This window comes from Ixodes scapularis, unplaced genomic scaffold, assembly GCF_016920785.2.
Source record: "Ixodes scapularis isolate PalLabHiFi unplaced genomic scaffold, ASM1692078v2 ptg000216l_1___fragment_2___debris__unscaffolded, whole genome shotgun sequence".
Taxonomy (NCBI): domain Eukaryota; kingdom Metazoa; phylum Arthropoda; class Arachnida; order Ixodida; family Ixodidae; genus Ixodes; species Ixodes scapularis.
In genome coordinates this window covers 2255-30239 of record NW_024609939.1, presented here as the reverse complement: position 1 = coordinate 30239, position 27985 = coordinate 2255, and the positions used below count along the sequence as shown (strand labels likewise).

Below are 27985 nucleotides of genomic sequence, written 5' to 3'. Positions count from 1 at the left end.
TGCAGAATGAGCAAGCAGTCTAAAAAAGAGTAGGTCCCATGTATAATTTGTTTTCATGCTGCAAAGCAAGTGCTAGAAAGAGGTTTCACGACATTAACAAAATTTCTTGCAATCAGTTGAGAACAAGTTAGAGCAGTGAACTTGTCCTTGCCCCTGGCATAACTTTTAGTGTTGCCCATGAAAACTCCAAATAAATTTGTAAATAAAAATAAAAAAGACTAACCTTCATAAAAAATATAAGTTTCACAAAGAAAAGTTATCTTGAACAAAATATGTGGGACACAGTTGTACAGCGTCCATTTCTGTGCTGAACCAATTTTGAGGCAAATCTGCGACAATGAAAACGCCGAGTACAATTAAGGGAAAGACAGAAAGGATGCCTACCTACAACCAAAAAATTTAGAACGACCACGGGCAGGAACCTCTGGTAAGGCTCTCAGAGTGACTCCCTGCAATGGGCCTGCGCAGACCAGAGAACAAGATCGGTCAGAGCTCGCAGCCATAAGGTGTTTTATACCATAAAGTACCAGAAGTAGCTGCAATTGGAAGCAAAGTGCATTTCATTTCTCTGCAGAATGAAGAGTTTAATAGCTAGTATGCATTCATAAGGTGATACAGTCACGAATGCAGATTTTTCAATGCAGCACTATATCACCAAATTGTTAACCGTGCCGGGAAACACTAAAAACCGAGAGCATTATTACAAACTATCTCAGTTTAAAGTTAACCACGACAGAAGCTGCAAGACATGGGACCTTGTAGTTGGATGCCATGGTATGTCGAGCTTATAATCATGTGTCATACTGTTTTTGCTGCAATGGCTTGTAGTGTCAAAACTGGTCCAGCTTAAAGAGATGCAAAGTATAGACGTTGGTGAGTGGGGCCCTGACCTAGTCTTCAGCTACATTGCGAGGTAGGACATTCGAACCGGGATGTTTGCTGCCTGTAACCACCCGACCAGCTTGAGCACAGCGATTGTTCGAGCCGAGTACATGTCCTTGACAGTGCCGTTATTTGACAAGCAGTTTTGCGAATGTTAAACATGACTAATTTGCAGAGAGACTGCATCTCAACGACTAATGACTTGGGATGCCTAACTGAATACTGATATATTAACTAAATGCAAAACAATTACCTGGCAGGCATTAAATTTTTCAACAGGGTGGGTCGACTCCGCATTAAGTTGAGGGAGTCGATGCGTCAGGCACGTAGCCAGGATTTTGTTTCAGGGGGGCCCACTCATGACAAAATGCTGTATGAAGGGGAGGGGGGGAGAGGTGAACACATGCAAAATGGAAGATTTCGGGTGGGGGGGGGGGGGGCGGGGGGGGGGCCGGGCTCCATGGGCCTCCCCATGGGCCTCCCCCTGGCTACGTGCCTGCGATGCGTAATAGGACAATACAAACAAAAATATGCCTTACAATTCCTTTTGCACCCCCAAAATTATGTGTTTTTGAAGGTACGATACACAATGTTCTTGATTCAGAAATTGCCTCAGCTGTAAAAATGCATATGCTTTAAGGGCACTTGCCAAGCCTATTCTCCTCAGCTCTGTGCAGGTTGAGCTAAGGTAGAGTATAGAAGTACACACTCACTGACAGCATGAGAAAGGCAGGGAGAAGTCTCTCTTGTTCCACCACCAGCCCGCCTGCTACCTTCGATGACGTTTTAGCGCCTTATGAGCCTGGAGCGAGCACATATGTCCAAAGTGGGGTGAAAAGCACAAGCACGTGCTGGAGGACGCCCAGCCATTCTCTTTTTGTCATCGGCTATTCTACATATTTTAGTGTGACATACTTTTAAGTGAGAAAAAGTATTGCAAATATGCAGTCCAACTTTGACCATAATACAGAATTCTGATAAAGATAACATTTGCCATTCACCATTTTCCAAATATGTGCTCCCACCTATCGGAACATCTAGACATGTGGTGCATGAATGGGTTCAGGACTGAGAGGCTAGAAAACCAAGCGCTCACAAGGCTTGCCTGCCCTTCCAACCACGTGGGTACATTCGTCGCAAATCCCCAATTTTTAGATAAAATGATTTAGAATCAGCAAATCTCTTCTGCGCCCGAGGTAGAACATTGAACTGTGATTACCCCATATTGTGCCAACCATCCTTCAACCTGCGGTACCACCTGCAAATTAACTATGTTGTGCTGCGGCATGCATCTATGCTGCCTGCTTTAGAGGAAAACCACTGCTCGTGTTGAAGACGACATCCCACAATGTACAGGCAACAATGTTTAACGAACTAAAAGAAAATTGATATCATTCAATAGACACAGATAGGCTCACAAAGTGTCGACACCATGATTGCTGTTGTTGGTTTTACACTTGCATACAAACAAAAGTGGCTTCCTCTTCGATGTACAGTAAACCCGCTTATCTTCGTGGCCCCTATTTCTTCTCGAATCGGTCACAGAATACATAATCGCAGCCACTGAATTCCCCAAATAAACTGAAGGCCGCGAAAATTAAAGGTTCGCCAAGATAGGGGTTTGCTGTTCTTCCGTTTGTTACATGATGTTAACATTTCAAGGAGGCTGAAGGTATTGGTTTAAGAAAAAATTGACCTATGAAAAAAATGCCCTTCTCCAAGTTAGGCAGCTTTTGGTAAAACGGAGTCACAAAAGTAGCTATACTTGGCGTCAACTATTTTGTGCTGCATTATAAAGCTAGAGTAAATTCCACAGTGCTTCGGCACAGCACTGTTTGTTGCAAGAGCATATGTGGTTTATTGTTGCATCCCATTTGCATGATCTAGAGAAACTAGCGCTGACACAGTTGGAGCACCCAAAAAAGAACAGCCGACTGTGGAAATATTGAGAGATGCACACATGCGAACTGTGCATTTCTTAAAAGCGGATTCGAGCAAAGGAAAAAACAATATGTATACTTACGGCGGCCATACTTGCCTTTCCCAAGCATGACCACTTTTCCCTCGGTAGCACCATCCAGTAAGAAGCACCAGTAACACGCCCATGAGACGCCGCCACCTCCTGGATTGAATGACGACCACCTGAGGCCTTGGAAGGAGATCCAGAACACTGCTTTAGGCCAGATGTTTTATCTGGTGGGGCAGGGACTAAACGTAAAAAGTAACAAATTTATCTGAAGTGCTACATTCCTGTAGCATAAACTCTAAGATAGCAGTATTTTTTTTGCGGTCAGTGATGCGTTTTAATTAAACACAAATGGTTGGTTTATATGATGAACCAGCAGCCCCTATTTTGCTTAAGTGTATCGCAGTGTCTAACGTTACGTCCGACGGAACCCGACATAAAAATTAAAGTTACGCCCAACGTAACTGTCAAGCATTCGAGTTGCGTACGACGTAACCCAAAAAAAAAATTAAAGTTACCGTATTTACTCGAAAATAGGTCGAACCCTATTTATTGGACCCACCGAGAATAAAAAAAATTCAAATATAGGTCGAACTTTTTTTTATTTTTAAGAACAGGGGAAATTTTGGGCAAAAGAAAGAAAAAAAACTTTATTTACATCACCCTCAGCTAAATCACGGGGCGATGCCAAAAACTTAATCACCGTTAGAACTTCTGGACATGTCATCGTCGTCCGAAGCTTCGTCAGCTTGGTAGACATCCTCGCAAATTCGCAACAATACTTCACTGACACCGTTGTAAATTGACGACAAGAAATGAAAGAAGGTGCGAAGCGACAAAAGACAAACTACAAAGACGCAAGCAAAGCCGCCGTGTCGCCATGAGCAACACGCGAGCCGAGCCGCCTCAAGCAACTAACAAAAGTAACTTTTTTTTTTTCTTTTCTTGTGCGCGTTTGCGAGGCGGAGGGCAAAGTGCATGGCGCATCGCGTTCCTCTCCTTCCCCGTTGCCCAGCAAGGGGAACGCTAGAGGCGCGATGGCGAAATCCGACGCCCGAGGGGTGCGCGCGATAGCGGCACCGACCACCGCGGGCGGCGGGTCATTTCGGTTGTTTACCAAACGCTTTTTGAAACAAGAAGCGGCGCGGCTCTACGCCAACACCGGTTCGGTGACTCGATAGCTTCATGCCTCCGGTAGGGTCGCAAAATTCGGTCGCGAATGTAGGTCGAAATTCTTTAATCGCAATTTCCGGGAGGAAAAAAAAAAAAAAAAAAAGGTCGACTCATATTTGAATAAACACGGCAGTCAGCCGCGCGACGAGACATATTATGAAAGCGATTGGTGCGAGCGACGAAGGCGATGAGCGACGTTTTCTAGAAGCCCAAGAGCCGAGCGGCGTAAGCAGCGAGAGTGAGCAATCTTCGTCGCTCAGCGCCCTCACTCGTAGCTTCTCGCCGTCGCTCGTCTCGTTGATCGCTACATAGCTTACATGCCGTTCAGAAAGGCGCTCTAAGTGCTTACCATTGCATTGGGACCAGCCTCGCATCCAACCGTAACCAGTCTTGACTTTTTTTAAAGCCGCACAGGTAGAAGTTAACACCGTACATACATCGTTTTCAAGCATGGCTCCTCGTTCATTGCTCGATTTACATTTTCGGTAAATGACAAACCGCAATGAAGCACAATTAATCTAGTTCAAAATTGTCACGTACGCTTGGCACGCATGCTTACACTGTAGCGCACCTAAAGTAATTTAAAAGTCGAACGAAAACGGGACGAGATTCGCTTACCGCTTCACGGATCCTAGGCCTTCGGATCCTAGGCCTAACGGCCAAAATCGGAAGTCGCCTGCGGTCCGGCGATCGGACGAATCGAGCCGGCCTGACCCACGCTGACCACGCCTGGTTGAACTATGAGAGGCGCAGTAGAAACGGACCGTAAAACGCAGAAGGAGCCAGCAACGCCAAGACCGCTACGTCGCCACCTCCGCAACGACCGGAAGCGTGGAAGCCGGGACAGCCGGGAAGTTATAGCCCCTTCCCCTGGCAAATACCGAGCGCTCGGCGGGCGCTCACCGAGCGGATTCTTGTTTCCCTCGCGAGATGCGAGCAATCTCTCCTTGTGCCGCTTGTAGATCTGGAGCCAATGGGGCGCTCGCCGAGCGGCTCCAACCGCTCCGTGGGAAAGTGGCGGAGAGCGCGCCGAGCGGTCCGGAGTAGTTCCCCGCGCAGGCTTTTTCGGAGGAGTACGATCTGTAGTGTCAGCATTTCAGTTTCGATTTCAACGTTCCGGCGACCGGCGAGGGAGTGAGGGATTTTCGCGGCTTTTTGGTTTTTTTTGCTGGGTAAGCTCTCTTCTTTTGCTCGCTTTCGTTCCTCGATCTCGTCATGACCGACTCGACCGAGAGTACTGCGGCTTTGGCGTCGTTGCAGTTAATTTTAGGTCTATTAGGAAGCAGTGACAGCAGCGACAGCGAAAGCAGCGACAGCGACGAAGACGACGGAGGTAGAAGCTCCTCCAGCTCGAGTGACGACGAGGCAGCCGTTCTCGGCGAAGTGTTCGCCGAGACGTTCGCCTCGCCAGCAAGAGGCCCAAGATAACCCGTTATGTCGAAGACGCTGTGCGCGCCTATTCGGATGAAGAGGCAGGGGCGGATCCAGACCTCCATTTTGGGGGGGGGGGGGGGGCGGTTCCTCGGCGTAAAACGGGGGGGGGGGGGGGGAGTGTTTATATTTTTTGTGGAGTCATCGTTTTTACTAAACTCTGATAACATAATATAGATCTTGAGAGCTTTTGTATCGGTTTACCTGTAGGGGATGAACTCTGAACTTTCTGTGGCTATGCACACCAAGGCACACGCTCCCGTACTTTTGACTGCATAGCCTCAGAAAGCTGGGCATCTGGCCAACGCAATGTCTCTGCTCGTGCGGAAAATCACGTGCAATTGCAAGCCTACCAAAGCTATATTCACGTGCACGCCACACGTGCCTGCTCGTATGGGGCACCAGTCAGGACGCTACACTGTAGCGTCCTGACTGTAAATTTGACCGTAAAATTTACGGTCAAATACCAGTCAGTTTACGGTCAAATACCAGGTTTACTGTACAAACTTGTACAGTAAAAATAACGGTGCGCTGTAAATCTGGTTTACGATAAATTTAAACGGGGACCGTAGAAATCTACGGTCGGCCTTCAAATTTGCGGTAAAAAAAAGTTTACAGCGCGCCGTTATTTTTACGGTGCAATTTAAACGGCGAGAAAGGTGGTAGTATTCAGGTTCATAACATCATTGTATAGTGATGTTATGAACTCAATGGTGTTATGAACCTCGACTGAACCAAGCACGTTTTGAAGGCTTTCAGCAAGTTGGCCGAACATGTATTGTTTGTACAAGAAATGCCGACGTTGAAATTCATAAATGATTTTTTGAACTGTTGATACCGGCATAAGAAGCGTTCCGTTAAACTTCAGGTACAAAAAAAAACAAAAAAAACAAGGTCGTATTTTACGGCCTTCCTTTTTTCTCCTGCAGACAGAGACATTAACACGTCGTAGTTATCATTAGGGGATTGCATCACGTTAACAGCACCGTCTTCATTAGAATCCGCACTAGTCGACCGAGTCGAAGAGCCTCAACCTGAAGCGGGCCTGCAGGCGATGCGCCGTCGCCCAAGAAACCCGTCACTCGTAAATGCGCCCAGTTCAAATGTGCCGTGATCGAACTATGATTTCACACCTTCTGACAGTTGGAGCACGAACACAAAAACAAAATACTGTCGGTGATGTGGCCTTTTAGATGTTTTAGCAAAGCCTCCCTTGTGTGGCACTCCTCTAGGCATGGTGGCAAAGTGCACTGAAAGCTTTCCAAACTCCTCGAAACAAACCAAACTTCCCTTAGGCGTACCAATGCCTATGTCTTCTCAAAATATGACACCTGAGAGCATCATGCGTAACAAACTGGCGACAGCATCCTTCGTCCACACACTGAAGAATTCGAGAGCTGAAAACGTGCTCATCGAATTGCACAACCATCAAGCGTGCTTGAACAGAAACTACAAATTCTGCAAGTAAACATCTTTTAGAGTGTTGTATTTATGCCGCCATTACACTATCCTTGCCAATCAAGCAGCAGATTGATAGTGAAATACCTGCCTCGAGTATCCAGTTGCCTTCCGCTCCAAATTTTCAGGTGCACGAAAATCCGGGAATGCCACAAACGAACGAGGACAAAATGGCGCGGAGACGGGTGGGAAGGCGGGAAAATGAACTTAACGTCAGCTTTTTCCACTTCTTTCCGCGTTGTCCCAACCAACGTTCCTTTCTTTTGTTTATGCTTCTAGCTCGTCGCATTGTTGCTCTACTGTTTGCTCTTAGTTCTCTTTTTTTTTCTTTTTTCAGTTAAGGCAGTTACGTTCTGCGTTGGCGCGGCTGGCGCGGACAAAGAAAGGAGGTGAAGGGGCGAGAGGAGACTCTCTGGGTTCCCGCAGCTTCCGAAAGGTCAAGCGTGGTGACCAATTAGCGAAGCGCGTCTTTTCTTTCTGTTTTCTTGCTCCATAAAGTTTTGCGTTTCCCTCTTGGTATTCTTGCTCGTTTACGGTGCATTTGAGATAATTCCTCTTCACGGCGTACTTCTAGTTTTTATTAGCGTATAGCGCCGTAAATTTGACGGTTACTTCTTACAGTGTATGCTTTCGAAGCTAAGCGCTTGTGAGCCCGAGCATGCTGGGCGCCGATAAAAGCTGCGCACAATGCCTGGTTACTACTACTGATATGTCAAAAAACACCTCGACCGCACGAACACTCGTGTGGGGGAAGCTCCAAAACTAATAGATTGCGTTTGTCCAAAGTGAAGTAGGGTAAGATTGGCCAAATGAGCCGCGGGGCAAAATGCGACAGTTGGAGTGAAGGCACCCAACGAAAGTTTTTGTTTAGTGCCAGCTATCACCTAGACACAAGTTTCAAGCTTCACTGAGGCGTGCCTTAGCCTGTTCACTTTGCGTGAGCCATAAATGACTGCCTCTGGCAAGTCCTTTCCGGAGAAAAAGAAATACCGATTTGAGATTGCCGAGTTTACCGCCCGTCAAAGAGGTGCATAATTCCGCGCGAGATTTCGCTTCGAGAAGTACGCCCCGGTTGGCACAGACTTTCTACCAAGGTATAATTTAATTTCATTCCTAAGTTGTATTAGCTTCATGCAGACCAAATTTGAGTGTTCAGCGCGCTTTTTTTTTTACGGAAATAATTATTCACGTAATGGGATACACGCGAGACAAAACGCGACAATGTGGCATTGTATGACGCGTGTGTCAATAATGTACCAGTTTCCTGGTTGTTCCTGATTCATATTTTCCTCTCGGTGTCTAGGAGGATCAAAACGTACAAAAGAAAGACAACAGGGGCTTCATGGCGCATAAGTAACACTACGAATGCTCTTGAAAGTGAAGCAACAGCGTCACTCCCTTCGCGTTGCCGCCACACTTTTTGGCGTACCAAGGGATGTGCTTCAAAAGCGAGCAAAAAGACAAAAAAATGGAAAAAGCAATGGCTCCACAAAAAAAAAATGGCGAGGCGTTTGGGGGGGGGGGGCGATCGCCCCCACCGCCCCCCCCCCCCCCACCTTGGATCCGCCACTGTGAAGAGGTATGTCGTTTCTTGGTTGTGTGGTCTCTGTGAACCGACCATCTCCCTGTGTTGCAGTTCCGACGCAACTTTCGCCTCCAACGGGAGCCCGCCTAGGCCGTGATCGAGAGGTACGAGCGGTCTGCATATTACAGGGGCTCGATTCACGGAGGGTCCAACCCGAAAATCGCCGAAGTTTGCATCCTCTCTTCTCTCTGGTAAGACAAGTTTTGCAGGTCTCAATGTAGCGAGGAGAAAGATTGAACGATTTGACCAACGATTTCCGATCCAGGCCATATTCCCCATATATATAGACCTGGTACGGTAGTTGTACTGTAGATATGCCGCGGCGGTCACAAAATGGAAGCACGAACAAATACAAAAGAAATGGAGACCCACTAAAAGCCGATAACTATATATGTATGAATTGAGCATATTAAATTGACTTTGGTAATTAAAAGTCAAATAATTGCGTCTTTTTATTAATGCGGTTTATTATTCTTATTATTATTTTTTTTGCTAACATCAATCACTTTAATATCTAAGGAAAAAACAACCTTGAGACATAGGGACAAAAATTGGAACAATACAATACTCTCAAAACTCAGCCAACTCAGCTGCAAAATGTAATTATCACGCGTCTTCTTTCTAGAGGACACAACTCCTCAAACAAAGGTAATGCCAACAACCGTGTGGGGTTAACGGTTTGTTGGCATTACCGTTGTTTGAGGTGTGGTGACCTATAAAGGAAATGTGTGGAAATAAACGTTGTAGCTGACTTTTTGAACAGTACAGAAGAAACATCAAAACGTAGAAGAGACAAAAAAAAGACAGGATGATGTGTCAAATTCCGCTAATTCGTCTATTTAGTCCAGCTCTCAATCTCAAGGTCACCACCAACACAAAGGGACAAAGACTATACAGGTCAAGCGCCTAGTCTACATCAAATGTAAGAATGTGGACAACTTCACAGGTTGACGCAATAAGGCAACATCCATCCTTGAATTTCAACTTCAACAATAGGATCTCTCTCCGCGCTATTGCACTTTATAATATCAATATAGTTAAACCAACTAGCCCACCTCAATATTTTAGTATATTGTTTCTGCATCATAACAAATTATAATAAACATCTGCGATTTGACTCAAAGAAACTCTATTTACGCTGCAGGTATGCTGGCAACAAAACCTGCATTCGAGATGTTGCAGGCCGCTTTGACATGGGGGAAAGCACCCTTTCCCGCATCCTGCATCGTGTGGCTGAGTTCTTGTGCAGCATTGCTCCAGATGAGATCCGCTTTCTTGACGATGTGGCAGCCCTTGCCAAGGATTTTGAGGAGGTTCGTTTTGTGAGCTCGCTTATTTACGTATGCTGCTGCTTCAATATTATTGGGACAATTTCATGAGTGGGACAAAAAAGAAAGAGATAATATCATACAAACAAATGATTGAACAAAATCCGAACAACTTCAAAACAAGATCAAATAGACAAGAACAATGAAAGGCAGTCAGAAATTGCTTGAAATAGGCCATGCATGCAATGATACTGGGTTGGGAACATAATTAGTTTACACAAACTTAATGGCATTAGTGTGACCCAAGTACACTCACATGAAATGCCACTGACGAGGCGCTTCATTTTGGTATAAGTTAATTCAGGGACAAAAGCAAACTATTCATTTCAATCTGTGTTTTGCAGAACTGGATGACATAGTCACGTCGATTTCGGTGTTGTAGGACCGTAAGCACTTGATTTGTGCTTATGGCAATTATTGCCTGGGCAAATATTTGGGTAGTGATTTGTGAAAGTACAATCACTACTTGTACAAGAATAGGCAAACTTCAACCATGTCTGGAGCTCAGTATGCGCCTTGTGCTTTGCCAACCCTAAAGCATGGCAATGATGAACATTGATAACATATAATCTGAACCAGATCATATGAGGCCACTTGTTCTGGCAGTAAGTTGTGGGGTGATCATTGCCCGTCTAAACGTTTCGTGCGACTGTCTATGAAGAGCAAAGCTAATGCATAAATTATAAGTAATGAATGTCAAGGGGATGCTTATGGCAAGTTCAAACCAGAATTAAAGGTTCAAAGTTGGTTAAAAAAATGTTTTACTGGCGACTAATGAAGCATACGACATATGGCTGCATGCAAGGAACTCCCCGAGGTGTTTGTAGATTATGTGTTCTAATAATTTGCATATAAGTGGAGTGTGATTTGAGAAGATGGGTCTGTAGTTTGACAATGCATTTTCTAAATTTATAGAATAGAAAGACTTTCGCAAGTTTCCATGAAGATGAAAAGGGAACTGCAGCATTTGGTAGCAATTTCTTAAAAATAATCGCAAGGCAGTGTATTTCTGGCGGATGAAAATATTTGCCTTGAGTCAGTTTTTTCAGGTCTCTAGAAACTGAAGCAACAGTACAGGTGATTACACACCTTGCATATATTACAGAAAATTACAATGTCAAAAAGACCCTTGACAGGTGTTGTATAACTGGTGTAGTGGTCTGGCTCAAAGTTTGAAATAAAAAGGCCACCTTTCATTTATTAATTTATTTCCTTTGATGGGCAGATTACATATAGCATCTCTCCTTTTAGAACTTGGTGGGAATGAGTACACAGCGCATAGTTTGAGCTCACATACCACATTCTTTTACTAGGCTTCAGGCTTTCCTGGGGTCGTGGGTTGCGTCGACGGCAGCTACATCGGCATCCGGTGCCCTGACAACAAGGTGAAGTCAACATATGTCAATCGACACGACAAGACTTCACTGACGTTGCAGGGCATCTGTGATCACAGACGCCGCTTTGTGGATGTTTTCACGGGCCCACCAAGCAAGATCCACGACTCAAGGATTTATACATTATCGTTTGTGTCGCGGATCATCCCATTTCTATGCTACATAGGCAAGTATCACCTTATGGGCAATGCAGCATACCCGTTGAGGGAGACTTTGGTCACTCCTTTTTGGGATTATGAGACACTAATAACCAGCAGAAGAGCTTCAACACTAAGTTGAGCTCCACAAGGGTGCTCATTGAGAATGCCTTCGGGCTACTCAAACAGCCCTTCAGGCAACTGGTAAACCTGGAGTTCCCGACAGTGCGCCGAATGTCCAAGTTTATCATTGCTTGTCGCGTCTTGCACAACTTGTGCATTGATGCTGGGGACACTGATATCCGTGATGCTGAGGTGGAAGAGCTGAGGCGCCAGGAGTTCCTCAGGGTGGACAGCAGGGGCTCGCCCGAGGAGGACCTGCCGGGCGTCTCTTTCTCGGATGCCGCACTCAGGGTGCTGGGACGCATTAAAAGGGACAGGCTGGTCTCATCCCTTTTCCCCACTGGTTGAGCTCCTCGCGCAGGCACCAAGCGCTCAATGGCGCCCTGAGGCAGCTCCTGATAGCCTAACTATGCAAGTGCCAAACATTGGGGAAAAACGTTTACCGTGTTGTTTTCACCGACAAACTAACTCTCTGTTGCTCATCAATGCTCACTCTTCATGCAAATACGGTGCTGTGGTCCGGAAAAGTTGCCAAAGTTTCAGACTTTGTTGTCGCTATTAAAGTTATAAGCAATTTTCTTAAATTTTCATTGAGAAAAAGGAGGATGGGGGGGGGGGGGGGCGGGATGAGGCCCACGAATACATGGTAATAAGTGGTGTCGGTTACCTAAAGCAAACTCCATTTTCACATTTAAAATTAGCAAAAAAATGACATAACTTTAATAGATAACAGCAACCTCCGTTTCGACATTCGGGCAGAGACCAATTGTTCGGTGACGCAATTTATTTTTTGCGGTGAAAAGAACACTAAATATTTTTTCTTGAAAACAACTGTACATGGGTAACTTACTTTGTCATGAATGTTACCTTTTAATATCATTTAAGGCATGAAATTGTGTTGGAACAAAAACGTTTTTATTATTTGCTCAATCAACATGTATAATCTTGAGTATATATATAACAAATGAGGCTCTGGAGTATGTAGAAAACTAGGGTATGTACAAAACGTGAATAATCAAGTGTAATGGGCTAGAGAAACATTTAGATAAAATTAATCACTTTGCAGTGTTCATGGTGTCCAGCACTCGCTCCAGCATGCCAAGAAGATTCTGGTGCCGCTCCTGACGCTGTTTTGGACGATCCTCTCTCTTCTTTTCCCTCTCTTCTCTAGGCTAATCGCGCTCCACACGTCTTCGCGTCTTTCCTCCTTGCAGGCACGTGCTTCGTGTTTTTTTTTTTTTTTTGTGAGATCATCCATTTTTGAAAAAAAGTGTTCTATATGCCGCATGCGCTCAGGGTTCTGCCGTGGACAGGGTGGCTTTTTTGGGTGGTACATTCTGCTGATGTTGATGGTCTGGGATTTTTTGTGGAGGAGGCTGGTGCATGTAGAGTCGTTTGTTTGTATACGGCCTGAGAAACGCCCATCATCACTTCCGGCTCCACACTGTCATCGGCTGCCCTGATGAGATTGAACTCTTCTTCAAACTCTATGTGTTGCCGCGTTGCTCCACTTTTTCCATTGCTGTCCACAACCTTGGTTTTTCTTTTCTTGAGGGTTTTGAAACGTGTGTCACATTGCTGTGCAGTGTAGTGGGAGTTCATCCTCTCATTCATCTCTTCAGCAATTTTAAAAAACATGTGTTTTCCTGTATTAAAACGTTTAAATGGTCCAATCTCTGGGAAATATCGAGAGTAGAGGGCAAGAAGAAGCTTCGATTCGCCTTCTGACCAGATGCAAGCTGAAAACAAAAACACAAAATTGTTGAATAACCTAATAAACTGGGCATTCTTTCGATGCAGATTGAGGGTGCTGGGCTTATACGGCAGATTTGTGGGGTTTCTTATGTAGTATGCAATTAAGGAATATGTTAATGCTCTGCATAAATCGGGTACCTGGCAATGACGGTAAATGAAATAAGCCTGCAAGACTGTGACAGGTTCAAGCGGAAATTGAATACCGACTACGAGAAACTGTCGAGAATGTCTCAAGGGGCATAAATGGGATGCATGATGCCGAATTGCCAAGTAAAATATCATGCTGACCAGCTTCACTACTGCACTGGCAAAATTGGCCCCATATTGCAAAAGCTCATGGAACATTAACCACGCAGCCAATTTGACACCACTCTGAGTAAAACTTGCATCCTATAGCATTCACTGTTAGCATATACCTTCAGCCACGGAGAATTGACTGATGAAGCTTTGTAATCCAAGTGAAGGGTATACTTTGTATGGATATATGTATGACTTACGTTGAGTACTGGAGTTCTGTGTGGAGTTCGGTGACGAACCGTCGGATTTTCCCGGTACAGGCAGAACGCCAGCGTAGCTTCCACCATTGTGCTCATTTCCTGTTGAATCGTAGGGCGCATCATTGATTAATGTGGCATCAAAATAATTGCAAAAGGAAATGAACATTCCTGCAACCATTCACCATACAAACCTTTTTCTTTTTTTTTTAAATACTGCAGTTTAGATACGTGGGCCAATTGTCATAGCAGCTATAGGTGTGGCTAGACAGGAAAAAAAACGTTTTAGCGCCATATGAAACCAAGTACAAGCTCCTGACAGATTGAAGTATTCGCATTTACTTGTCATAGGAAAAAAAAGAATACGGGAAAGCATCATGCTCAAGTCTATTGGAGAACCCACGTAGTTCGTGTTTCCTTAATTTTGACCGCGAGTTAATTACGTCAAGACATCCGAAGCACGGATGTTCTGTGACTTCATGTCGTAACTTTACGTCATTAGCAGACGAAAACCATCATGCTCAAGTCTGTACTGGCGAAACCATAGTTCGTGTTTTCTTTAGTTTTAACCGCGAGCTAATTACGTCACTACATCCGATGCACGGATGTTTCTGTGACTGTCGTAACTCGACGCAGACATAAGCTCCCGTAACATATAACGCAAAGTAAGAAAATAGTACTGTGTGAACGTACATTAAGTGCAAATTCTACATCCGTTAAAACTGTTATATCAGTCATTTAGTTTACCTCCGCTGACCAATTATTTTGCAGCAGTTGATAAGCGAGCGGTCACATCACAAATCAGATACACAATGCATGTTTGTGTTAGGAAGGAACTGGAATATTAGAAGACAATGCGCCAAATACTCCGGTGATGGAGATCGCCTTCGGAGGTGACGATCGCTTTACGGCATACGTGTTTTGTATACTGCTTAATTGCATCCAACGGCTCGTACAAGTACTTCTAGTTGTCTTCATCGGGTTTATAAAACTGTAAGGAAAAATAAATTGTCTCTTACCGTCGAGTCACCGTTTATCACATAATAAACAACCTGGGGCACTTCCGATCCGGAGTTCATTCTCTCAGCAAGGTGGCAAAGGGAACCGAAACTGTTAAAAAGCGCGGGTAGACGCTCCGAAAGCGGTGGCGCTGGGAGCGTTACGCTCGATTTGCTCCGCAGCGCGTGCCACTGAGGTAGATCACGCGACCGATCGCTCGCGGAGGCCGACCGCTCGACGACCGCTAGGTCGGAGCGCTCGGCATTTGCCAGGGGAAGGGGCTACTAGAAAAGGCGCGGCAGCGGAAGCCACTGGGCGGAAGCTTTACGTTTCGGTTTCGCTTTTCTCCGACGCCGGCTACGGCTGCGGGCTGGTGGCTTCGCGGCTGGTTGCGACGACGCGAGGGGCCACGAAAAGACGCCGAGCTGGCCAAGTACGAGTCACGGACCACGATACGAGCAACGGGCCGTTTGCCGCTGTCGACCGGCGATGCGGTATCCGCGGCTTGGTGTCACGATCGGTTTGTTGCCGTGCACGTTGAATCAAAGCTCGAAGTTATGCAGTTCCGTTCCGGCAGCAGCCACAACACGTTTTCCGGTGCATCGCACGTGGAGGCCTTTCGACGCATTCAGTGAACGCAAAGATCGCGCCCGCTGTCTTCGGTGCTGTGGAACAAGTTGGGAGACGGAAAAAGCATCAAAACCAAGGCGTTTAGGACTCCGGGCCGGGCCGCCGGTTCACTCTGAACGAGAGGCGACGTGTGTGTGCACGCTTTGAGGAAGCCTCCGCGTTTCGCCGCGCTAGACCTCGCCGATCGCGACCGGACCAACCGGACCCCGAGTCCGAGAGGCTCTTGCGCAGCCAGGAACGGCACCGAGGTAGGAGCTGCTCGTTCTGCGCTACCATGCAGTGCTCTACAGTGCTCGGAGCTCTCGGTGTCATTCGTGCTTGCACTGAAGCCTTTGTGACCCCTTCGGACGCGCAAGTCGTACTTCGCAAAGGTTTGGACGGGGCCGCCCTCACCGAGCAGCTCCGCTATACTCCGCTTACTTATGATCGCAATAAAAGCTTGCGTTTGTTCTCGGGAAAAAAAATTGCGAGACCGCTCTCCCCGCCGCCGATGAGGTTGGCCGTTGCCATGTTCTCAGCTGTTCACTCGTTCCCGCAGCGAGTGCCTTCCGATAATCCTCCCCGTGCCAAAATGCGATGCGCTTTGCGCATTATGTCGTTTACATGGCCGCATATTGAATGCGGCAACTGGATTCAATGCGACTAAGTCGCATTCATGTAAACGCGGCTATTGTTCTTTTTCGACATGTATGGTGTATGTAACGATACCGGTGGTGAACGATGGACGTTTTGTTGGAAGATGGCGGTCGTCTTTCTGCATGTATGATTTGGTTATACCGGTGGTCCTGTTGTATAAGCGTTTTGTGGGAAAGATGGCGGTCGCCTACGTCATCGGACGCAAAATCATACCAGCCAGACCGAATCATATCGGCAAGCAAACTGACTGCCAGTATAGACAGACCCGGAGCCATAGCGTGCCGGTATTTCCAGTTATGCAGAACGCCAAACCAAACTAGCTGCATGCATAACACAAAGAAATTATGGTGGTGTCATACCAGAACTGTACAAGCAGCAGGTTTGTTTCTTGTACGTTTTTCCAATAGGGAGCCGATGAGCGACGTTTTCTAGAAGCCCAAGAACTGAGCGGCGCAAGCAGCGAGAGTGAGAAATCTTCGTCGCTCGGCGCCGGCACTCGTAGCTTTTCGCCGTCGCTCGTCCCGTTGATCGCTACATTGCTTACATGCCGGTCAGAAAGGTGCTCTAAGTGCTTACCATTGCATTGGGACGAGCCTCGCATCCAACCGTAACCATTCTTGACTTTTTTTAAAGCCAAACAGGTAGAAGTTAACACCGAACATACATCGTTTTCAAGCATGGCTCCTCGTTCATTGCTTGATTTACATTTTCGGTAAATGACAAACCGCAATGAAGCACAATTATTCTAGTTCAAAATTGTCACGAACACGTGGCACGTATGCTTACACTGTAGCGCACCTAACGTAATTTAAAAGTGGAACGAAAACGGGACGAGATTCGCTTACCGCTTCACGGATCCTAGGCCTTCGAATTCTAGGGCTAACGGCCGAAATTGGAAGTCGCCTGCGGTCCGGCGATCGGACGAATCGAGCGGGCCTGACCCAGGCTGACCACGCCTGGTTGAACTATGAGAGGAGCCGTCGAGTTGAGAGCCAGACACGCAGTAGAAACGGACCGTAAAACATCTGTCCCGTAAAACGCAGAACGAGCCAGCGATGCCAAAACCGCTACGTCGCCATCTCCACGACGACCGGAAGCGCGGAAGCCGGGAAGTTAGAAACACAGTGGTTAGAAAAGGCGCGGCAGCGGAAGCCACTGGGCGGAAGCTTTACGTTTCGGTTTCGCTTTTCTCCGACGCCGGCTACGGCTGCAGGCTAGTGGGTTTGCGGCTGGTTGCGACGACGCTAGGGGCCACGAAAAGACGCCGAGTTGGCCGAGTACGAGTCATGGCCCACGACACGAGCAACGGGCCGTTTGCCGTTGTCGACCGGCGATGCGGTATCCGCGGCTTGGTGTCACGATCGGTTTGTTGCCGTGCACGTTGAATCAAAGCTCGAAGCTATGCTGTTCCGTTCTGGCACCAGCCGCACCACGTTTTCCGGTGCATCGCACGTGGAGGCCTTTCGACGCTTTCAGTGAACGTAAACATCGTGCCCGCTGTCTTTGGTGCTGTGGAAGAAGTTGGGAGACGAAAGAAGCATCAAAACCAAGGCGTGTAGTACTGCAGGCCGGGCCCCCGGTTCACTCTGAACGACAGGCGACGTGTGTGTGCACGCTTTGAGGAAGCCTCCGCGTTTTGCCGCGCTAAACCTCGCCGATCGCTACCGGTCCAACCGGACCCCGAGTCCGAGAGGCTCTTGCGCAGCCAGGAACGGCACCGAGGTAGGAGCTGCTCGTTCTGCGCTACCATGCAGTGCTCTACAGTGCTCGGGGCTCTCGGTGTTATTCGTGCTTGCATTGAAGCCTTTGTGACCCCTTCGGACGCGCAATTCGTACTTCGCAAAGGTTTGGACGGGGCCGCCCTCACCGAGCAGCTCCGCTATATTCCGCTTACTTATGATCGCAATAAAAACTTGCGTTTGTTCTCGGGAAAAAAAAAATTGCGGGACCACCGGCGCCGACGAGGTTGGCCGTTGCCATGTTCTCAGCTGTTCACTCGCTCCCGCAGCGAGCGTCTTCCCATAATCCTCCCCGTTCCAAAATGCGATGCGCTTTGCGCATTATGCCGTTTACATGACCGCATATTGAATGCGGCAACTGGATTCAATGCGACTAAGTTGCATTCATGTAAACGCGGCTCATGTTCTTTTTCGAAATGTATGGTGTATGTAACGATGGCGGTGGTGAACGATGAACGTTTTTGTTGGAAGATGGCGGTTGTCTTTCTGCATGTATGACTTGGTTATACCGGTGGTCCAGTGGTATAAGCGTTTATTTGGAAAGATGGCGGTCGCCTACGTCATGGGACGGAAAATCATATCAGCCACACCGAATCATATCGGCAAGCAAACTGGCTGGCAGTATAGACAGACCCGGAGCCATAGCGGTGCCGGTATCTCCAGTTATGCAGAACGCAAACCAAACTAGCTGCATGCCTAACGCAAAGAAATTTTGTGGTGCCATACAAGAACTATACAAGCAGCAGGTTTGTTTCTTGTACGTGTTTCCAATAGTTGTGAGTATGTATCTCCCGTACATACGGGAGATACATACAGCAAACTTATCATTAAACTTTTGCTGCCCATAGGTGCTACTTCGTGGGCTTACCGTACTATAGGCAGGCTCGTTATCGCAGTAAAAACACATGCTTTTCTATATTATCCACCCCGAACAACTACGGTTTTAATGTGGTTAATGGAATACACTTGGAAAGCTTCGATTTGTGCACAACTGCGTATTTAAAGTGTAACAATTGGGTTTAATCTAGAAAATGGTCTCTGACGGTCCTCGAACAGACGGAGGATAATAGAAAGAAAGAATTAGGCTTCCTATATTTTAATTTGAAGTTTCATTTATTTCTGCATGGTTCCGGGTGCGACAACGGCATTATGTCATTAGTTTGTTGTCAGTAGATACATTTGTTTTTGTTATTAAATCAGTTTAAAATTTTTAATATCATGACCACATTGTCATTGCAGATGCTGGGACATGGAACGAGCATTTGAACGTTGTCTCAAGGAGGAAGCAAGCTTCAGACACTTCGTCAACTTCGTGGTTCCCTACCAGTTATAGAGCCTGTTGAGTGCCAACATTTTTCGAAGCTTTATTTCAACACATTTTAATCTTGCTTGCGTGAGAAACTTTGAATCTGTAAAAATGAAGCTAGTGATTATTGGAGGCCAATTAAGTGGCTTATATTTCTTAAATCAGTGAACAACTTTGCTTTCAGTGAACAGCTGATCCAACTTGGCGTGTTCAATGCATAATTATGTGGGTCAATGTCTACACTTGTAAAGATATATGTCAGCGATAATTCCCAAGAAGTGATAGTGATAAAATTAGTGATAAAGCCCATTCCCAAGAAGTGTGCGGCGCGCATGTAATAATGGAGTGATGAGATCGTGCACAGATGACAGAGGTGCTGGCTATCTGAAACTGAAGATGCTGGGCGAGGGCAATGCAATAATTTTGTGAATTTTTTTTTTTTTTTTTTTTTGCGCTATGCAGGTGCAGTGCTCTACTTAAGTTAGTTTTAGAATGTGTGCAATAAATATGCCTCGAAATATTTCGGTCGCAGCTCTGGATTCCTTACTGGGCGGCGGGACGCCTCGATACAGAAGAACAACGAACAAACACGACTACGCACCTTATACAGCTGAAAGCGAAATCGCACATCGTATATTACGTTAGGACTTTTAGCGAGCTGTTACCGTGTTTCGCGTACCGCGTTATCGAAGCCTTTGAAACATGCTTTGTAGGCGCGCATCCGGAGTGATACCGTGACCGTGGGGCGCGCTTAAAAGCATGCTTCAAAGGCTCCGATAGTGAGGAACACGGTGACGGTTTGTCAAAAGTCCTTATTATTACACTACCGGACCCGGGCGCGATGCTCAGGGGCCTGGATCCAGGCTCCAGTACAACCCGAAGCGATCGTACGAGAACCATCCTACGAAAAAAGAGGGACGCCATGTTGGATTCTTTATGGCTTGGCTTAGAAACGGCTTTAAAGTAAGCTATACCACGTTCCAAACGTGATATACAAAAGCCGTTTTCAAAAGTGTGCCAGATATTTTATAAATAGCATGATTAGTTGTTAATATAATTTTATAATTTACCGATTATAAAATTATAAGTTGACTCGTTCAAGTAATGAGAGCCCCCACCACGGACGAGGAATTCGGCGCTACTGTACAAAACTCGACTCCATTGGCCCTATGGGAAATGTCCGGGGTTGGCTTGGTTTCGCCAGTTTTGCGACCATTGGCGTTTCTGGTGCGTTGGCATAGAGTAACGCAGTAAACGAGAAGAGCTGGCCACTCGAGCCGATTCGCGGCCCAGGTTCTAGGGACTACGACGACCGTTCAGGGATAGTGCAGTCATACACTTAACTTAGACCCTTATCATATTTTCACCCTTGATAAATAACTACTCTACAACCTAACATTTGAAAATTAATAGCTGCTCCAATTTTTTTTTAAAAAACAATTTGAACTGTTGCGGTTTTGGCTGCGGCTCAGTAAATGGCTTTGGGGCCGTCGACTCGGCGGACGGTGGCTTTCCGGTCACGTTGCGCGAAAGGTCGGTTGGGCTGCGCCTGAATGGCTCGTGCGGGCTTCTCGTCATTCTTCTGTTAGAAAGGTGAGTCCTTTTACTGACACCGTATTTTGCTTGCTTTTGGCTATATAGTAGTTTCCTCTCACCTTAGTATGGTCTAACCGCGAATGCTGTGCTAGCGCGAGCGGCTAGCCTTGACTGCCTGGACTTGACTGGAGCACTCGCTGCACGAGCGCTCGTGCAGCCGGCAAGGCTTTATTCGAAGCAACTATCTCGCGCTTTTAGCACGCGCGGCTAACAATAGTTCATACTAACGTGAGATGAAGTATAGGAGCTATTCACTGGACGGCCATATTTGAGGGCGATGTTGAGAGCGCATGCTCAGAACGAGCTCACATTAATAGCCTGCTAAGACCGGCAACCTTGATGGTGCTAAATGCACGCTCCAAAAGGACTGCGGAAGCTCGCCGTCAGCACGCACTCAGCAGCAGCGCACACGGATTGGCCGCCAGTCAATACTCCTTATAGTTGGGCGCACGGGCTAAAGCGCGAGCTAATTGCTCTGGATGAAGTCTCGGCAGTTGCACGTGCGCGCGTGCGCTCGTGCAGCGAGAGCGCTAGTAAAGGCACTCAAAGCATACTCAATTTCATACCTCCTGTGCACCGCTGTAAATGCTGGTGGCGCGAGCGCGTGACTTTCGCGCCAGCAGCTTTGACAGCGTTGAAAGCGTTGTACCTGGCGCCAGGTATGAAACAGGGTATGTGCATGTAGCCTTCATGCGCGCTTTGCTTAGGGCGAGGCCATCCTAAGCAAAGCGCGCTCACGAGAAAAATACAAAGAAATGGGGCGTGACAATACCGTGAAGGCTTTTCTTTATCACCACCCTTCAGTGTCGCTTCAATAATCTTGATTTTCAAATTGCTATGAAATGAAGGCACTAAATACGCGTAATCTCAAATTGACTTGTGCTTTTCTCGTTTCCCAGGTGATGCCGCCAGAATGTTTGGCTACGGCAGCTACTGTTGCGTAGCCTTGTGCGGAAACAATGGAAGAACGCGCAAGAAGCCAGGAACAAAGTTCTTCCGTGTTCCACGAGACGGCAGGTTTTTGGTGATTTTTTGCACTCCAGAATGTCGTGCACGGTTTTTAAAAAATTTTTGCAGGATTCGATTGTGCTGGCATGTTCGTTTCATAAATAGAAACTTGTATAAATTTCGCTTTCATTCTCGCGTCTCTGGTGTACAGCTTGAAAAGTTCAATGGGTAGAACTTCATTCTGGTGATATGTTTCAGCCTTTATGGTGCATTTCATAAGATATCTGCAAGGTAAAATTAATTTTATTTGGATTTTATTGGGCCGTGGAGACTGCATACTGGCCACTTGTTCGGATTACTTGCAGCAAGTATATTGCACTCTACTTCTCTACTGATCTATTGTAGTGACTGCTTTTTTAGATGGTCATGTCTGTTTTTTCCTATTATGGTCTTGTGGAATGTGTAAGTTCCCATTTTTATTTTTGTTAAAACTGTCTTTGAATGCAACTTCCTTTTTTTGGCATTGTTTCTGCTTTACACATCTGTTAAGCCTGTAGGAGATTGAGATCAGGGTGTTTGCCAACCTGGGCAAGCCTGAAATTCTCAGGTAATTTTGGATCACCTGGAAAGGTCATGGAATTATCAGGGAAACTGTCAAAAGGTTGGCTAAATTAGGCAAAGTGACCAGTAAAAGTGGCACGGTGGTGCGGAACGAAACCCGGCGATCAGGTGTCGCCACAGCTCAGCTGAATAGCATTGCCCAAAATGTCATCTTTCGAAGGAAGGAACAGCCAGGGAATTTTATTGAAATAGTCAAGGAAAACCTGGAAAAATCATGGACTTTGAAAGAAGCCCTTTGGTAGACACCCTGTAAGATGTACTTAATTAGGAAGTGTAAATTGTATGCCAAGCCTTGGTGGAATCATTTGTGATGAGTGGGTCGCAGGTACACCGGGCACCAGTCTGCTTGTAGCAGTCTTTTGTCAGCCATTTTATCTGTGCTTTTTATGGTAGTGGTCATGTTAAAACTTACATGTTAAATGTGACATGTTAAGCGTTACATGACTGTAAAACCTGTACTAGTTCGTCGTTTGGCTTTCAATTCCTATTATTTTGGTCATTATTGTTACTTAAATCAGCAGGAGCAAGGTATGTTTAATTGTGCAGAGCAGGCTGGGTTAGGGTTATTTAATGTCTATGTCGCAAACTAAGTAGGTCTATACTGGTGGCAATCTCGTTTAGGCATTTACTTGTCTGTTTTTTCTCATTGTGGTCATCGTGCATCTCAGAATTATTCTGCTGAACTTTTTATTTCCATACAAATTGCATTGGGTCAAGGAGCTTTGATACTGCATGGTCAGTTTTTGTAGTAGTTGTTGCTGATGCTGCATATGTTATATATGTGTGTGCGCCTTGCATGAAACTTGCTTGAGAATACAAAATAGGCTTTCAATCCAATTGCAGTTGTAATTCCAGCCGTTTGATAAGATTTTCATGGATTCCATAATATGCTTGTCATATTTTTGTGGGATGTACTGTTTGTGAATCCTTGATACGCGGTGCTCGCGGTTTGTAGTTTTTTGTAATTATATACGGAGGCACAAGCTGTCCATCATACTTTTTTGTTGCGAAAATGAAAATGAACTTTGGGGATTACTTTCTGGTGGTGTGCTTCTGAGCAGCTCAAACCTACATGGGTTTCCGGGCTTGTAAAGCCAGTGTTAACTGTACATAGTACTGTCCATTAGTAGTTCGCATTAGAATTCACACTTACGTGTGAAGTAATTATAGCTGAAGTTCGGCATTCGGGAATAGTAGGGAAAACATAACTCGCGACAAACCAGATGGCGCAGGCTACCGCCCAACACACTACGCCAAACTAGGTGTCTATCCATCTGGTATTTTGTTTTGTGACTCCATTCATTTAGTTGGGGACTACGACGGCCGCTGCGTGCGCTTCCTGCGAGCTAAATGGGCCGCTGGAGCCTATGGAAGTGTCCGCTCTATGGCGTTGGGCCGTTGGGTACATAAGTGTCGCGGGATGGAAATGACTTTAGGCATGGAAATGTGCTAATTTAATCAAGTTTATCTATCTGTGAAGTTTTCCCTTGTGATGATTATGTTCAAGATGAGCGCGGAAGACCGACGACGCGACAAAACGAGCAACTCAACACAGTTGGTAAGCATACTTCTTTGTTTGCATTGTACGCGATGAACGAGAAGTGAACATTATGGAGTTTTAGAATAATCTCGTGGCTGCTGTGCATGCGCAGACCCAAAACAAGCTTCGGACTCGAGCTTTGGGGCCTGTTATTTCTCAATAATAGCGTGGGTACCGCAAAAGGCGGCGCCTACGACATCACACTTGACCGCTTCTTTGACGCCGTCGCCTGCTCGGGAACTGCGTGAGTCGCACTCGGCGACCGCGGTCGGTATGGTCGAAGCGTACTGAAAACGCCACGGATCGCTGGATTCACAGCTCAAAGCTATCGAAGCGCGTGTACTTACGATCGCGGCAGACATGTAAAGCGTGTTTCACATGCAGCGATTTTGGCCTTAGAGCGGCGCGATTTCTGCCGTCGCGGCGCTCGAGCCGCTCAACCGCTGGTGCTGGCCAGAGCGCCGCGACGGCACAAATCGCACCGCTCTAGGGTAAAAACCGCTGCATGTGAAACACGCTTAAGCATCCCTGGGTAATGGATCATCTGGGCTTTGTAAGTACAACAGAGCATCTTGGCAGTGACAAAAACAAAACATGCGGCATTGAGTAAAAAACAACTATAAAAATGTTACTCTGGACAAAAAGCTTATTTAATTTTCAAGATAACACGTTCTGACTTCCAAATAAAAACTGTCGCGACATCTTGGTGGTGTTTTAAGCAAGAGATGCTTGCGTTTTGGGGGGTCCCCGGCAGAGAAACGCTATTCTAAGACTCTTCGCCGCAATCCCCGCTATTTTGCCGTCCGTAACGCGCGTTAAAGTAGCGAACGATATTCTAAAACTCCCTATTTTCTCGGCACACGTTTTCTCGTTAAGCTAGAATGATTTTTTTTTTATTTTGTAACTAGTTTGCATGCTTTATATGTCTTAATGTTTGGATCTATGCGTAGCATAATGATTAGTTGCCACTCATTTTGTGTATGGTCCGAGAAAGTGTAGTTTATGTCAACAGAGCACGTATTCAATTCCTAATCCTACTTTCAGTCCGTTGCATTAGAAAATGTCTTATTGGTCTAGCAGTGTACTGATGTCGTTCAACTATAAATTGATTACATTGATCATACTTCATTACATTTCAGAAGTTAGACTTCCTTGGAATTCGGTTCATGCAGAGCCATATTCCTTTTCAGTCAAAATGGTTGAAGAGGATATCCATCTTTTGTTTTGAAGTTATGGAAGTGGACTGGATTGTACTGTTAGGACAAACTTTGGTCCCCTGACTTTTTAGAATTTAACTGGGTTTACATTTGTCGGTTAGAACTATCGATAAAACAGTTGTTCCTTTTCGCCTGTTTTTTTTTTTCTCTTTCATTTCGCAATTGTGATGTGATCAAGCCGAGGGCCGCAGATATTCCCAAATGAAGCAGCAGCAGTGTGTTCCGGACTTGCTTCACTTCGATTCATTACAAGGCATGCTACGATATGAATGCCTTTGTTCATACACCGTTGGAATTGCGACTGACTTCAAAATGCAGTTCGACACAGTGTTTAAGCGGTATGGGAAATGTGTTGAATGACCTATGCGGTTGTCACAGTTTCGTGGTTGGTCAACCCGAAACGCTCCAAGTCCCACTTCCTTCTTGTCTTCCTCTTCCCATTGGTTTGAAGCTCGGCCGGCATTATACTCTGTTTCATACTTAGCGTGCAACGCTGTCAAAGCTACTGGCACGAGTGCGTGGCTTCATCTATGGTTTTAGTTCCGCGAGAAGACGTGCAAATGATCAACGAAATCAAGCCTCACCCTCGCGCCAGTAGCTTTGACAGCATTGCACCCTAAGTGTGAAAGGGAGTATAGTCTCATCCGGGCTCATGCCTTTGGCACTCAGGTCAACATGTTCGAGGAATGCAATTGACCCCCCCCCCCCCCCCCCCCGCTCCTTCCAAACCACCCTTAAACAGAACAAAAGGACAAAAAAGACCAAATTTGTGATGGCGGTGTTCGAGAGAAACTCCAGACTTTTAGTTACCCCGCCTGAAGCTTTGCAAACACTTCAGTGTGGTTGCAGTTGTGAGGGTGAGGTGGATCCAATATCAAAACTGGACCCTGAAGCGACGCCTTCAGGGTGCCAAAAATAATCAGAGTAAGTAAAAAATTAACCAACTATTATACTCCTAAATATTTGGGCCTGGTGTCGATTAAAAAAGTTTAACCCAGTTAATTTGTCACACATTTTCATGCATAATATCTCGAAAAGAATGAAACTGCAGGTGTTCCAAACTGGCTGAGGTAAAGCAATCTTGCACAGCACCAAGGTTTACACTGAACATACTTTTGTGTATTGTCCACGAGATGTAGCTCTTGCATTGAAGTTTTATGAGTTAGTTTCTTCAATGTTTGAACTTTCAGCGTGCCAGCTGGGTAGTGTGTAATTGTTTTTTTTTTATAGAGCAAGCAATATCTTATTCCTGGCGGCAGGAAGTTTCGGCTAGCAGCTGACATGGTTGGACAACGGTGTGCATGCTTGCTTTCTCTGAAGCGGCCAATGAAGCGAAATAACAGCATGTGCGGAGTGTCCATGCATTTAATGTTTTGTTTGTTGTTCGTTTCAGGCTACATGTGCTCCCAGTACAAGGGGGTGGCCCTCCAAGCGCTGACGACCCGCATGTAGTCTCTGCTGTGCTGTCGAGGGAAGTTTAAAGGGTAAATATTGCAGCTGCAGTTTTTTTCTATTCTCTCCCTGCTACACTTCCTGCAAATTTCTCTGCATGCTTGGTCTTTTTTGTTTTCATGGTACTGTAAACTTTTGTTATAGTCCGTTGCAACTATAGAACAGCACAAGCCCCTCCCAAAATTCCCTTTGCTCGCCATGATTGGCGGTGTCCTCTCGGCTCTCCTCCTCTCTAGTGGTTGCTTATTGAAAAGAGTGAAGGGCTTTGTAAGGGGGGCTTCTGCTATTCTAGAGTGGCAACAGAGTATAGCGCGACCTCAGTTAATTTAATCATTTTGAAGAGTACTAGCGGGCACCCATGCATTTTTATAGGAAGGACTCTGCATCATAATTTAAACCGAGAAAGTGACCCCACGAACGGGAAAACACGGATCTTCTGCTACAAAATTAACCGGACCAAACTTTGTTTTCAGGATCAGACCGCAAAAAGTCGACTCCTGTCTTATAAACGGCAAGTAAAAGAAATCCTGTGCTAGTCTCGCCACCTTGGGAAGCTAATGCATGACCCACATCTTGATTTCTTTAATGCTTGTTGTGGCTGTTTTCACATCTGGTATTTTCACTGTTCTTTGGCCAGAAGTGAGTGGCAGGTCACCATAGGTTTCCAGAAGAAAGCGGTCACATATGCAGAAATTTCTAGCAAGTTCGTAGCGCAGTGGCGCTTCGTCGCAACCGAGGACAAACTCTGGGGTATTGATGGTGCAAAACATTAGGCCTCACGACTAGGAGCAACTTAATCGTGGATATAGAGCACCATACGGCGTTTTTTTGAGCTCCACTTCACACAAAATAGTACAGGGGCACTTAGGTATTCCTTTGTGGATTGAATACGAAAGGACTGCTATTCCTAACGACACTTCCTTTTTTTTTCTATTGTTAGGAATGGCAATGCTTTTAGACTCAATCCACGTATGGATACCTAAGTGCCCCTCTAATATTTGTTTTACATTACATCATATGGCGTCACACATGATGGTACGTTATGTCGTCACGTGAAGTGTGATGTCATCGGACCGAGGACATATTTTGATGACCATCTCTCGGGCAAATCAACGCCGATGCCGTCTTTTGTCGTTGGTTGAAGAAGTCTTTATCGGGATCGAACTACTTCGTAAACGCTCTTCTAATAACTGAACCCTCGTTTCGCAAACAAACACAGACTTCCACATTTAAAGCATAGGAGAAACTGCGTGCGATTCTAAAACATTGACTCCTGTCGTTCGGGCACATTTGCATTTAAAGAATGTATCATGACAATCGTGAATATGTTTTCTTTTTGTATTTACACGCTGTCTTTTTGAATTGGAAAAACGTCTCGCATAAGATTTAGTACTAATCTTGTTCTTTTTAAAGGCAGTAATTGAGACCTCGGCGGCCATTTTGTTCTGTGACTCAACGTTAAAAAATAAGAGGTTATACTTCAGAGGTTGGTGAAGCCTTTGCAGTATTCGTAACAGCCGCTGGAAAGAAGAGTGTTCAGTTGCACTGGCAGACCAGATATTGACTCTAGAGCAC

At 45.9% G+C, this 27985-nt stretch overlaps 1 pseudogene; it reads left to right on the top strand.

The window, feature by feature from the left end:
• The first annotated feature begins 5365 nt into the window (after positions 1-5365).
• On the top strand, positions 5366-11825 carry LOC8036598 (annotated as a pseudogene).
• Positions 11826-27985: the final 16160 nt, after the last annotated feature.